Below are 14,290 nucleotides of genomic sequence, written 5' to 3' on the forward strand. Positions count from 1 at the left end.
CATACCATGGAATACTAAGCAGCGCTTGGACATAAGTTAGGTTTACATGAAAACAGGACTACTTCACTTAAGAACAGTGTTACGAGGACAAAGAAACAACTTAGTTTTAACCTAGTATTTTTATGTATATTACATATGAACAACAATACTATATATATTTCAAGAATACCTTTCTCTCTAAGTGGATGTGTGGAAGCAGGGTGAATGGACATCCATTCAGTATTAGAGTCAGTGCCTATGATGAGGAGGGGAATGGGAGCATTGGTAGAGGAGAGGCAAAAAAACAGGCTTGCATGCATTCATGATGAGAGTCTGTCATGAGCTGAGAAATAGGATTAATTCAATTTTGTGCACCTGAAGTCAATGAAAAAGGGGGGTGGGAAGGGAAAAATATGTACTTTATAAATGGAATGAGTGGTTTTTACATTTATATTGGGGCATTACTGATCCTCCTGTTTGAAAATAATAATAAATCACTATGTCTTTTATCATTTGGCTTAAAACAAGAACCTTATTCTTCATTAATTGTTAATCAATGTTTATTTAATGACTATCTTCCCTATTTTAAGGCAGTCAGATAATGTCCATATTGTTCATTTCTCTATCCCCAGGACCTAAAACGTTATGACTGGTCCGTGATACGTGTTCAATAAAGATTTTTAAAAGAAATCAATGAAACCGAGTTGCTTATCAAAAACAACATGAAGTGCAGGCTATCTGTTTTTGAGCACTTAATATGTGATAGTAAGTAGGGCATATTCTTAATCTTCAGAGCACTCAGATGTAGGCTTTCTTGCTTGTGCTTTGTAGATGACAAAACTTCGGTTCAGAGAGTTTAGGTAACTTTTCTCTGTTTGTAAGTGATGGCACTAGGATTTTAACTCAGGTTGTTTGATGCCAGAGGTCTTTTAGTTACAGGACATGGCCAGATCCTGATAGAAAATAGCTATGCTCTTTTTCCCATTCATTTTAGTCTCCAAATTTTGCCTTGAGTGTATTTCTAGAATAAAAAGGGAAACATGGGAAAAGCACACAAGTAACAAACTTAAACTGCCCAAGAGGAATATTCTCCCTTTGGCTTATTTTTCCACCTGCATCATTATACATGCAACCCAGAATGATTCACCAGAAGGCGGGCCAGGCCTTAATGTTGGTCTGGAGAGATTATGAATTAATCCAGCAGGATCAAAATCTAAACATATGTTATAGTTCCTTATTATATCTACTTTCAATTACAGGATAACTGTAAGATCGTATTTGTTTTCCTTAGAGCTTACTAGCATTTATCCAACAATGAGATATATGAAGAGGTGGATCCAGATTAATTATGTGAATATGTAATAACTTTTACTCCTGAAAATGCCTTTTTAATAAAGATAACATATCTGTGGTGCTGGCATAGTTTTAATTGAAGTCATTTTTCTCCTTCTTGAGTGGAGGATAAATGTTCCATAATGAACTTTGTCACCGTGGCCAGACCAAGTTCCTTAACAGCATGACGCACTATTAACTTACTATCCAGAATTGTGGTTTTGGAGATTGATTACAGAGAGCCCTCTACCACACTCTCTTCTGCAGTCCTATCTGAGCAATTCTCAGATCTGCTGACCTAAAGGAATGGACGGCTTCAGCAGTGCTCACAATAGTAGATCCTGACGTCTTTCCAGGCAATGTCATGTCTTTGCTGGGCGACGGCATTGATGACATCCACTGCCTCACAACTCTTACCTTTGTATCTATCTTTAAGTCAGAAGAACAGATGCCATTTGCCCCTCAGAGATTTAGCCTACTTTTTTCCGGCCTGCATAGCTAAATTATGCTAAGTCTGGGCCAAAATGAAGCCAGGAGTTAAACCAAGCTTTATAATTGGGAGGAAACAAATTAACATGCCTGATTATAATTACAACCTGTGTCACAGATAGTGAGCCATTGCCAGATCCTTGCCTGTCTGTTTCCAGAGCCTTAATAGAGTCTGCGGCCCAGCACAGGTGGTAATGTGCCTTGGGCTCTGCCCTACAGCTGTGTGATTTCCCTGTGATCTTGAAACTGTCTCCCTAGGACTATGAGCTAGGTAGGGAGACGGATGCCTTTAGGAAACAAATGTTCTCAGACTTAACTTCTCTAGATATGGTCACCTTTTGTGATACAAACCACATTTTCTTGTGTTCATATCAAAAACTCTTTTGGAAGTAATAACTTTGAATTCAATGAAGTGCATGCAGATGGATGCCAGAAATGGAGAGCCTGTCTTCTACCTGGAATAAATAAGTGTCTCCTTATGTGGTTCTGGGAGGACCCCTGTAAAACACCTGTCTCCCCACTCAAGTGGTGCCGGAAATTCTATTAAAGTTGTTCAATATCTAATACTTTTCCTTCTGTTGAAAGGGAAATATAGACACTAAGGCTTATTGGTTATGTGGACACACGTGGGTTTCCAGACCCTTTCATTCTTGGTGCTTCGCCTTATTCCCTCCCTCACCATCTCTGTGAGCTACTCTCAAATGCCTGCCAGAAGTAACTATATATCTTGGCTGCAAGTTTTCTCAGGTCTGCGCAGCAAGACAGGAGTTCCATTAAGAGATGAGGTTGTGTTCCACCAGGGAACACTCCTAACTAGAGACTGGATAAAAAATAAAAAATCCTGCTTTCTCTAATGTCCTTCTACACTGGTTTCTAGGGCTTTCCTGCTGGGATTCCCTATTGGTGGCCTGAAGAGGTAGCTGGGTTTATGTCATCCCTTCACTGGCTGGAGATCTTAATTTCTGGTCTTAATTCACTTCTTCCTGTAGGTGTTTCTTTCTCCTCACAAAGAAACGACTGGCACTAGAATCATTGTTTCAGGCTTTGCCTTAGGAGAATTCCAAATATGAATGGCAGTGAGAGAGCACATGAGAATCTTGGATCCTGAACAAGAGAGGGGTACTACCATTAGAAAAAAGAAAATGACAAAACCCAAGAGCATATCTTTTAGGGGTGAAGATCTGTGAAGGGCATTTTCCCATATATTTCTCCACTTAGAGTTCTGTGTGGTATGTTCTTATCCCCCTTTTATAGATGGGTAAATGAATGCTTGATAAAATGAACTTGCTCAATGCACAACAAAATTGAGGGAAAGATACAGAGATTTTTTTATACACCTCCTACTTCCACACGTGTACAGCTATCCCCATTATCAACATCCCCTACCGGAGTGGTACCTTTATTACAGTTGATGAACTTAGATTAACACACTGTAATTACTCAAAGTCCATAGTTTACATTATGGTTCACTCTTGGTGTTGTATATTCTATGGGGTCCTTGTCTTTTCTGAACTTTACATTCTGAAATAATTATAGACTCACAGGAAGTTGCAAAGAAATGTACAGGGAAATACTGTGCACCCTTCACCAGTCTCTCCTAATGTTAACATTTTATACAACTATAGTACAATATAAAAAAACCAAGAAGTTGACATTGGTATAATCACTAGAACTTATTCAGATGTCATCAGTGATTCATGCACTCATGTGTGTGTTTATGTAGTACTATACAACTTTATCACATGTTTAGCCTGTGTAATCACTCCTCCAGTCAAGACATCCATCATCACAAGACTCTCACATGACCTCTTCATAGTCCTTTCTGTCCACTCTATTCCTCTCTCTAACCCCTGCCAACCACTAGTCCATTTTCCATCTCCATAATTATTTTATTTCATGAATGTTACATAAAATAAGGTAGTAGATATCCTTTGGAGATCAACTTTTTTCACTTAGCAGAATTTCCTTGAGGTTCATCTAGGCTGTTTATAGTAGTTTTTTTTTTTCTTTTTAATACTGAGTTGTATTCCATGATATGTATGTACCATAGGAACTTTATTTTTTATCTCTCTATTTCCCGCATGGCACCTGGCACGTGGTTGTAGCTCAGCATGAGCTATGTGAAAGGATAATTGACTCTGCAGATAACTTACTGTGTCAAATATTTTGCATGAGTGGGGGAAGCTGAAGTTGGTTATTTCTACACCATTTAGAAGAGCCAAATCTTATGACCTGCTGATTCAAATTAACCACCATGAGTCCCTCTAGATGACCAATCTCTTCATTTGACTGATGAAGAACTGGATTAAATAAGACAAACTGACAAAACAACTGTATTTACATGTGGTGTGCTCCGGCCAGATTTGAAATTGGTGGTATGTTTGAATTCAGCCTTTCATGTCTTGATAACCTCATGTGATTTTTACCCTGGCAGTGAAGGTCGACTAAAACTTGAAATCCCAGAGAATGAAATTGCATTGATGATGGAGTTTAAGTGTAAAAATCTGATTGTCAGAACTTTTTTTCCCCTAACTTACACTTCCAATAGTAATAATGTTTTCCATTTCTATTGTGCTTGAAAATTATAAAAGGCAGTTCTACATCTATCATCTTGTTTATTCCTGAATTAATATTGTGAGGTATATGGTGAGTACACAGCACTGGTGGGGCTGAGTATTATTGTCATTGCACTTGTCAAATGAGACCACAAAACTACAGAAGTGTCAGGATCGTCATTCCACATGCATCCTATCAGACTGCTATTTCTCGTGGATAAACAAACACTTTTTAGAAAACAAGAAATCTTTGCTTTTTTACTTGGAGACTATTTTCATCATTTGTCTCTCAAAATCTCAATGTCAAAATATCCCATGTATGTATTCCTACAATATTCACTTGCTGAAAGTCATGTTTGTAAAAAAAACAAAAACAAAAACAAAAAAACAAACCCCCCCCCAAAACAGAAGCTCTATCTTGATTTTCCCCAAGCAAATCTTAGAGATATTTAGAATAGACTACTGTATGTTATTACAGATGATTGCAGTAATTTATTTTACCTGGGAGCAAGATCCTAGCTATTTAGTAAATCTTATAAAAATCTCCAGATGGCTTAATTATACCATTTTAAAAACTAAGCATATACAAATAAAATGGATAACCAAGCACAATTTGGAAACATACAGTGATGAAAAATAAAAGGAAAATTTGAGTCTTTAAAAATCTTTTCATTCATGATAAAAATACAATAAACTAGGAATAGAGGGAAACTTCCTCAACTTGATAAAGAACATGTACAGAAAACCAACAGTTAACCTCATACTTAATGGTTAGAAACTGGATGCTTTCTCCCTAAGATCAGGAACAAGGCAAGAATTTTCATCACTTCTAATCAATATCATACTGAAGGTCCTAGTTACTGTAATAAGACAAGAAAAATAAAAGGTATACAGTTTGGGAAAGAAGAAATAAAACTGTCTTTTGTTTACAGATAATAGGATTGTCTATGAAGTAAATTCCAAAGAATTGACAAAAGATTTCCTGTAACAAGTGATTATAGCAAGGTCACAAGATACAAAATTAATATACAAAAGTCAATTGCTTTCTTATATACCAGCAATGAACAAATAGAATTTGAAATTAAAGAAAAAAGTACTATTTAAAATTGTACCCCCCCCAAGAAATACTTAGGTATAAATCTAACAAAATATGTAAAGTATCTGTATGTACAAAACCACAAAACTCTGATGAAATTTAAAAAAAATAGATATTCCATGTTCATGGATTAGAAGACTCAATATTGTTAAGATGTAAATTCTTCCCAACCTGATCTACAGATTTAACACAATCTAAGTTAAAATCCCAGAAAGCTACTGTGTAGATATTGATCAACTGATTTTGAAGTTTATCTGAAAAGGCAAAGTTCTTCCTGAAGAAAAACAGGATTCATATTACCTGGCTTTAAGACTGACTGTAAAGTTAATCAAGACAGTGTGGCATTGGTGAAATAATAGATACATAGATCAATAGAACAGAACTGAGAGCCCAGAAATAGGCCTAAACAAATACAATCAACTGATCTTTGACAAAGGAGAAAAGAATGGAGAAACAGTAGTCTTTACAACAAATAGTGTTGGACCAATTGGACATTAATATGCAAACAAACCTGGACACAGATTTTATATCTTTCACAAAAATTAACTGAAAATGGAGCATAGACCTACATGCACAAAACTATAAAACTTCTAGAAGAAAACATAGGAGAAAACCTAGGTGACCTTGGGTTTGGTGATGAGTTTTTAGCTATGACAATCAAAGCACATTCATGAAAAAAAAATATGTTTGTCTTTATTAAAAAGTGAGAACTTTGGCTCTACGAGTTGGAAATCAATTTTTTGTTGTAATATTAAATTTTTAATCCAACTGAATTTTTGAGCATAGACAAAAAGAGGAAACTTTTCAAGATTTTGAGACTTACCAATAGAAGTCACATTTTGTGCCCATTTTATTAGACTGTAGTAAGTGGTGATATATAAAGTTCATAAGATTGTGAGGGTTTTTTATTTTTAATATTTCAATATTACATGGCACTATTTTCTTAGGCAAGGGAAGTCAACTTGTATTTATTGAGCACCTATTCTGTGTCAGGCACTGTACTAGACACATACATAACTGCAAGAGGAAATCTCTCCCACTCTTAGCTGTGGAGTTCGTACATCCTCATGCTACTCACTGATTCCATCCCTCATTCCATACAGAAGTAATAGAAGAATGTTCTGTGGGACACACATATCAAGAATTTGACAAAAAATAGAGAAAACTTTTAATTTCAAAGGTCTTTCTGATGTTCTATAGGATGAAGTGGTGGATATAGATGTAAATGTGCTATCGTAGGTCCCCCCCCCCTTTTTTTTTAATGTTCCAGGAGGCCTTAATGGACTCACAGAAAGTGGAAATACAGGAAGGAAATGCAGCAGGAGAATGGACAACTTAGGATCAGGTTGAGAAGAGCCTCTTTTTCCCAAAGGGGAAAGTTACTCCTGAGGGTGAGGAGCCAGGGGTCAAGTTAGAGATATTATTTTCTTTATTCTATTCTATTTTATTTTTTTTTGAGAAGGAGAGAGGAGGAGTAGAGGGAGAGGGAGAGGGAGAGAGAGAATCTTAAGCAGACTCCATGCCCAACATAGAGCCTGGTGCTGGGCTTGATTCCACAACCTGAAATCATGATCTGAAAGAAATCAAGAGTCAGTTGCCTAACCAGGCACCAGGCATGCCTATTTTACTTATTTCTATTAAGAACTCTGCCATGTAGGTATTATTTTAACTATTTTATAGATAATGAAGGGAGTCTGACAGGATAAGTAATTTTTTTCAAGATCACACAACTAATAGCAATAGCAGAGGTGGAGTTATATGCTTGTTTAACTCTAAGGCTAATATTCTTTCTTCTCTTTTAGGGGTGGTTAGTGTAATGGTTAAGTGGGTAGATTCTAGTGTCAAGTTACTTTGGCTCATTTTCTGGAATTTCCATTAGCTATTTAATCTTGGACAATTTATTCAACATTTCTGTGCCTCAATATCCCCATCTGAAAAACAGTGAAAATCCTATGCCCCATCAGATTGCTGTGAGAATCAAGATAACTAATAACAACTTTTTAATGTATTACATTGTACATAACAAAGGATTGATACAGGTCAGCTAGAATTATTCCAACATGCCCTTGCTTCTGTCATAAACCATATTTTAAGATGCTATTGGATTCACAGATATCAAAAAATATCTGACCAGCAACTTGAATCTTAGAAGGGCCATAAATAAATGACTGATGCTATTTTAGGAGGCTTATGTGGAAGGAGTTTCACCATAATTTGTTAGTCTAAACCAGAACAGCCCATCTAAACCGCTCCTCTAATCCATATGTTCTTTCCAATATACTTGTGGCTGAAATGTAATTTATTCATCTCTGTCTCCTCTGATGAGGCATTCAATACCTCAAATCTATATATGAATTGGAGCCATAATATATACAAGCTACTACATTAGTTATACAAGGAGTTTACAATCTTGTCAAGAGTGTTTTTAAAAAAATATTTTAACATAAAAAGTGAGAAATGCAGTAAGAGAAGTGTAGATTAAATACTGTAGGCGTCTAGGGGTAGAAAAGATTGCTTCTGGCTGGAAGATGTGGAAGAGCTTTAGAGAAAAGGTAGCATTTGATTGGTGCCTTGACCCAAGAGTAGATTCAGACATGTAGATATAATAGTGAAGGGGAATAAAAGCAGGGATAATATAAAGGAAGGACGATGGAGTTCAGTAAGTGAGAAGTGTATGTTGAAGAGCTTAGAAGGAAACAAACAAAAGTTTGGTTGAAATCGAGTTGTGGGAATCAAAAGCAGTCTTGGGAATTTGAATCTTATGCACAGGCTAAAGGGTACAATTGAATGTGTTTAAGAATAATAGGCTCTGACCTGCCCTTTGGGAAGTAACTCTGGTGGCCAATTACAGGCTGGGCTGCAAGAGAGAGAGAAGAGGTGAGGAGGTGAATGAGGTATTGTGAAAATCCACAAGGAGGTCTGAAATAAGGTGCTGATGGTGGAAAGGACATATCTGCAGTAAATTGTGGGAGTAGACCTGGCAGCCCTGAGCCATATTTGGATGAGTTTCCAGGGACTGAGAGGAATCTGATAAATTTCAAGGCTGTGTGGCTAAGAGAATGCTGGGAATCCTGGATAGAAACAAACAGTGGGAGAAGTGGAATTGACAGAAACACTGGGGGACATAATGAGGATGAAGTTTACCTCTTGCACCTCCAGGTGGAACGTCCAGTAAGGTGTTGGAGACCGGAGATGGGGAACCCGTTGATCAGAAATGGAAAATAAACACCATATGCAGGGGTCATTATGATCTTTGGGTTTCTTCTACCATCCTTGTGACTGACTAGTATCCCCAGCTTCCCTCCGTGAGTTTGTTAGTGGTTTTTCCATAAACTGTCTCTGCCAGCATGATCTTCATTTTACTTATGCTAGATCCTTTACATTCACCAACCCATATAATATTAACATCAGATGGTGTGAGACTTCAGAAATGTTCTTGTTCTATAATTTCACTGTAAGGATGATGAGACAAAAGATCAATGTAATTAAGTAGTCTCTGAACGTTATTTGGTATTAATGATGGATCTGCTCACTTCTCTGCCAGTGGAGTTCTGCTGTTTCATGAGATACCTCTCTCCAAAGCTGCCCTGTATCCTAAGATACTTCTGCCCACCTCTGAGTCACAAGAAACTCCTGACTTCAGGAAAAGAAAAAGCAATGCTCAGAAGAGATTCCACTGAGAGAGGAAGATCGTTCTTGAAAAGGAGGCCCCAGGTGGCTTGCTCAACTTACTAGGCTAGTTGTGCATATTTGTTCCACATTAAGATGAATAAAACCCTGGAAGTTTCAAGGTAGCAAGAGGCTGAGGGAGTGCACTTTCTCTTTCTGATTATGTATTTTTAAAAGTCCCCAACAAAAAGTAATCTCACTGTTTAGGACATGGGTCCCTCTGTCTGCATTTATTAATGGTATTTCTGGAAAACATAATTCATTGAAATCAAAGGGATGTTTTGTGTTGCAAGTAATTTGCTGTAAATCCCTGGGTTGGGGTTGAAAAATTAGGAAGAAATAAGATACTTATTATCATATCAGAGTCATGGATTCCAATCACATCAAATACTCAATGAATTAATTATGTCTAATTTTAAACCCGAAGTCCAAAATTAGTTTAGTTTGGTAAAAATGAACATACTCTATAAGGTATGCAGGTAGAATATCCTTTTTGTGCTTCATTAACAATGATGTTAGCAAAATTATAAAACTCTAGCAGTAACAATTATTTGTGGTGCTAAAGACTATGAATTAGGTCATGAGCAATAATTGAAGTATTGAATTTTTATAATTACAATACTTTATTTACCATGCAGTGATCTTTACAATGATTATAAGCTGAAAAACAATTTATGCCAAAATATAAATGTTTAAATGTGGCCATATGGACTCTGGGTGAATGACTGGCGTGTGAAATAGAGAATGTATATATGGATGTCAAGTTTTTCCAGCTCTCTGACTTGACCACACAGCCTGGGTGAAGAAGGAATTTGACAAAGAAGACTGGGTGGGTTGCTAAATGATACCTCTATTAATTTACAGAAATCTGTGAAATGGAACTCCTCAGACCTATTCCACTGCACCTACATCTAAAGCTGTCTTTTGCCTTTCCCTCTGCCTGGTATCAAAACTGAGCTCATGATGAGGAAGGTGTGTGTGTGTGTGTGTATAAATCTCCTTCTACTAAAGATGGCGTTATGTCCTGATAAACCCATCGTAAGTTGAAAATATTTTAGTAAAGTAAAAAAAAAAAAAAAAAAAAAAAAAAAAAATATATATATATATATATATATATATATATATATTAGTCGAAGTATTATAAGGTATAAGTTGTATATGTTGTTGTGTATGCACCTGTGTAAGGGAGATTTTAACGATTGAAAACCAGAATCCCAGGTCTGTTGGAGACTTGTCTTAGTAACCTGTTTGTCCCCAGTCTTCACCAGCCTGTTGGTAGGGAGAAGACAAATCAGTATTTTGTATCCAAATAGTGCTGGCTCTTAGCTCTCCCCAGTTCAAGCACACTGGCAAAGTACCCTCTCTAACCAGGTATTTTGGCCCCTCTCTCGGGCTGGTGAGCACTTGCTCAATCAAGTCTTTGTCCACTGGGCCCTGCTGGTCTTCCTCCAGGCTTTCCACCGCAGAAGAGCACGACTCTGTATAGACTGCTGTCTCCTGCTGTGTCCCAAAGCTGAACAATCACACACCAAAACAGAGACACATTGCCTTTGATCCCCGAGTCCAAAAGCTTCAATATGTTTTATGGGGGGCAGGAGAAGGGAAGCTTTTCCTCTCCACTGTGCCACCACATCCTCCACTGCCTCCATCTCTCTAATTTCGCACAGGCTTGGTGAGACCAAGATCTGCCACCTCAAAGGCAGTTCACGGATCAGACAAATAGAGGTTTGCAGAGCCCCAGGCACTCCATAAATTTAATTTCAATTGCCCCTCCTTCTGCCTGCCTCAACATTTCTCCCTCGGACCTCAGATCAGAAAGATGGCAGCTGTTCATTTTGCCTCTTAAGAGTCTAGCATTGAGTTTCACAGCATTAGACCGAACTATGGGTCTTAGTCGGCACCCAGGGTTTAAGAGTTACTCTGTGTGCTGCCTTTCCCCTCAATCTACGCTCTTTTTGTACTGCAACGTTCTTGTTTATTATGGAGATAAAGGCAGAGGGACACATCCAGTAGTCAGAGCAGGCCCTGTGTTTTCAGCCTCTGTTTTGAGGTGTGTACGTTTCCTGAGGCATCCTGCTGCTTTGTTTCCAAAGGAAACAAAAGCATTAGAATGACAGAGTCTTGCCTCCCAGATGATGCAGAATAATTTATGATTTCAATTAAACTGCTCCCAAACCTGTTGCACTGTCAACCTGTTGTAGTGCATGCAAACTAAATAGGCCATATTTTTATTTTAAAGAAAAACCGTTTCCAGGCAAAGCTGGAAACCATGCATGACATGAAGCAGTGGAGAGAATTGCTCTTTTCTCCATAGGAGAGTTAACATCTAGATCCATTATGTTGGGTATGCTTGTATGGATTGAAAATTACATTAAAACAAGAAAGCCTTAGTAAAATCCGAATTAGTTCACCAATGGAGTGGCAAGAGAAGCTGAAATCCATAAGTCGAATTTTAGTCTATAGCTTTGGTCCCACCTTTTCTCACCAAACTCTTCAATTTGAATTGCAACAGATAGTACATGGGAGATTTGAGTTTCCCTTTCTCATTCTTTAAATACCCTGACTCCAGTCAGAGGGGGCCATTCATCCATCTAGCATCCACCATGTGTTATTTGTTCCTAAACATGGGCAACAAAAGGGAATCAAGGAACACCAGCTGGACAGGCAGAAGCTGGGTATTTTGTTGGCTTGTTGTGGGTTGTGGAATAAAATGCAAACAGGCTCTTTTGGCTAAGAAGCTTGGGTCCCTTAGCCCTTTCTCCCAGTGTAGCTGTGATTGGTAACACTAATAAATTATCAGTCCCTTTTTGGACCAGGCTAGACAGGAAGCATCACTGTGAATGACATCTGTACCAGAAATCTCAGAAGGTACTAAGACGTTTATCAGTCCCAGAGAGGAGTGAAGCTCAAGTGGAAAGATGGCCAAGAGGGTTGGGTAGTGAGTGAGAAGTAATTTTCACCTCCAGGAATCATAAGAAGAGTAGACAGAGGCTCTGCCTTTCTTGAAGTTTCGTCATCTGAAGCCTTTTGAGAGTTAAGCTTCTATCAGGAAACAGTGGAAACACTTCCTCTGTCTTAGGGATGCTGTGTAGTTTTATAAAGTTTTTCTTTTTTTTTCTTTTTTTGGTTTGTTTCTTTGCTTGTAAATAATTACCAAACAAGAAGAATTTATTTTTTCAGATAATCGTAATTTGTTTCTTAAAACACTAAATCTAGTTAGGCTTTCAGGGAAATTTTTCTAAAAACTATTCTAGCATTTCTGACCTTAGGGGGCAGAGCCCACTGATGTTATGGAACATACTCCTTGGCATTCTGAATTTCAGGCCCCCATCTACAACATCAATTTGCATCTACTGATACATATAATAGCTTCTGTCGTGTATCTGGGAAGGTAGATATAGGAAGGAGAAGAATGGAAGAAATGACATAGTGTCTGTTACCCTGCCATTTCCTTGGATTTCATGTAAATGTATATCTGGAGCTCATAGTCTAGTTATCAGGACCCCAAAGTGGACACAACTGTTTTTAAGAAAGAATTTGTGATGTTCTAGACCCAACCTAAGCTTGATTAGGGTCCAGGTGACAAAGTGTAGCAAAGAGTTTGGAAAGGGTTGTTCTTTCTGTGATTGGAATCAATATAGCTTAATAATAGTCCATGATCTTGGAATTAGTAGTGGCTTTACAAGGTAGATTAGGGGTGGTAATCTTGTTTGGAGTGCTAGGACACTTCTTTGGAAATTGAGTTTTATGTTCACACACATTTTTTTTTTAATTTTTTTTTTTTAAAGATTTTATCCATTTGACAGAGAGAGAGACAGCGAGAGAGGGAACACAAGCAAGGAGAGTGGGAGAGGGAGAAGCAGGCTTCCTGCCGAGCAGGGAGCCCGATGTGAGGCTCGATCCCAGGACTCTGGGATCATGACCTGAGCTGAAGGCAGACGCTTAACGACTGAGCCACCCAGGCACCCCTGTTCACACACATTTTAATTTATTGTAGATTTAGTTGGCAGTGAATTCTAGGAGAATTTTGCTGGAAATTGTCAGGGATGGGGGTAACTGAAGCCCACCCAAGCCATGGTCTTCACATGAACACAAATGGTTCAATGGTAGCAGGTAGTCTCTTAAAAGCAACTTCAGAGAAGTAGACATTGTGGTCATCACACATGGAAATAAGAGCAGGAGAGAAACAATATGGTGGACACTGGGATAGGGTGAGATCTTCTCTCAGCATTGGAGAGTCAGAACTGTACTTGGCATAACTATAGATGGGAATCTGTTGGTAATGCCTGGTAACATTGGGTGTATATTAAATGTTCTCTCCTCATTCTAGATTTCTCAGAACTGCCCTTGTAGAGGACAGAGGTATGTAGAGCATTTTGCCTTACTCTACACGGACCCATACTTAATGAGGAGGTTCAATTTGGAATTCCATGTTGGCTATTCCACAAGCCCAACTTCTTGAATTATTTGTGTTCATTCCATATTGCTTTGAGGTCAAGGAGTTTCTTATTGATCTTTGTATATCTATCAGTGTCTGTCATAAAGCTGTTCATGTAGAAGTTACTCAATAAATGTTATATAACAAAGTATAAAGATGACTATGCACTCAGATTATTGGTAGCCTTATTTCTCAGAGCAGGACCCTGTTTATGTGGTTCTAGACTTCTCTGATTTATGACAGAGAGTCCCAGTGTGATTTCAATGTTTCTTATGCTTCCTGAACTCCCATACTCATCCCAACTAAATCAAACCTTACAGATAGGCCTGACACTTTTATTGCTCTTGAATTTGATGCAGCTTCTCAGAATTTTGATACAGTATTTGTCACCATCTTCCTCCCCAAGAGAGATGAGCCATTTTGCCCATGGTAATTTTTCCTACAGAATTGCTTTCAGTTCACCTTTGCTTGCTCTATACCACAGAACCTACTATTTATGATAAATTCAGAGAGAGAAAGTGGTGTGAACAGATGTACAAATGTAGGAAAATTTAGAACTATCTCTAGAGAACAGTGAGTAACTCAATATGGCTGGTACCAAAAATACAGGAAGAGAGCCAAAGAATAGAAGTTTGGAGAGTTAACTGGGGCTCCGAGTAAGGAATTTAGGCTTATGATGTAGATAATTAGAAGTCATTTAAAATATTAGAGAAAAAGAGTGATCTGAGTGAA

The sequence above is a fragment of the Neomonachus schauinslandi genome, chromosome 1 (assembly GCF_002201575.2).
Source record: "Neomonachus schauinslandi chromosome 1, ASM220157v2, whole genome shotgun sequence".
Classification (NCBI taxonomy): domain Eukaryota; kingdom Metazoa; phylum Chordata; class Mammalia; order Carnivora; family Phocidae; genus Neomonachus; species Neomonachus schauinslandi.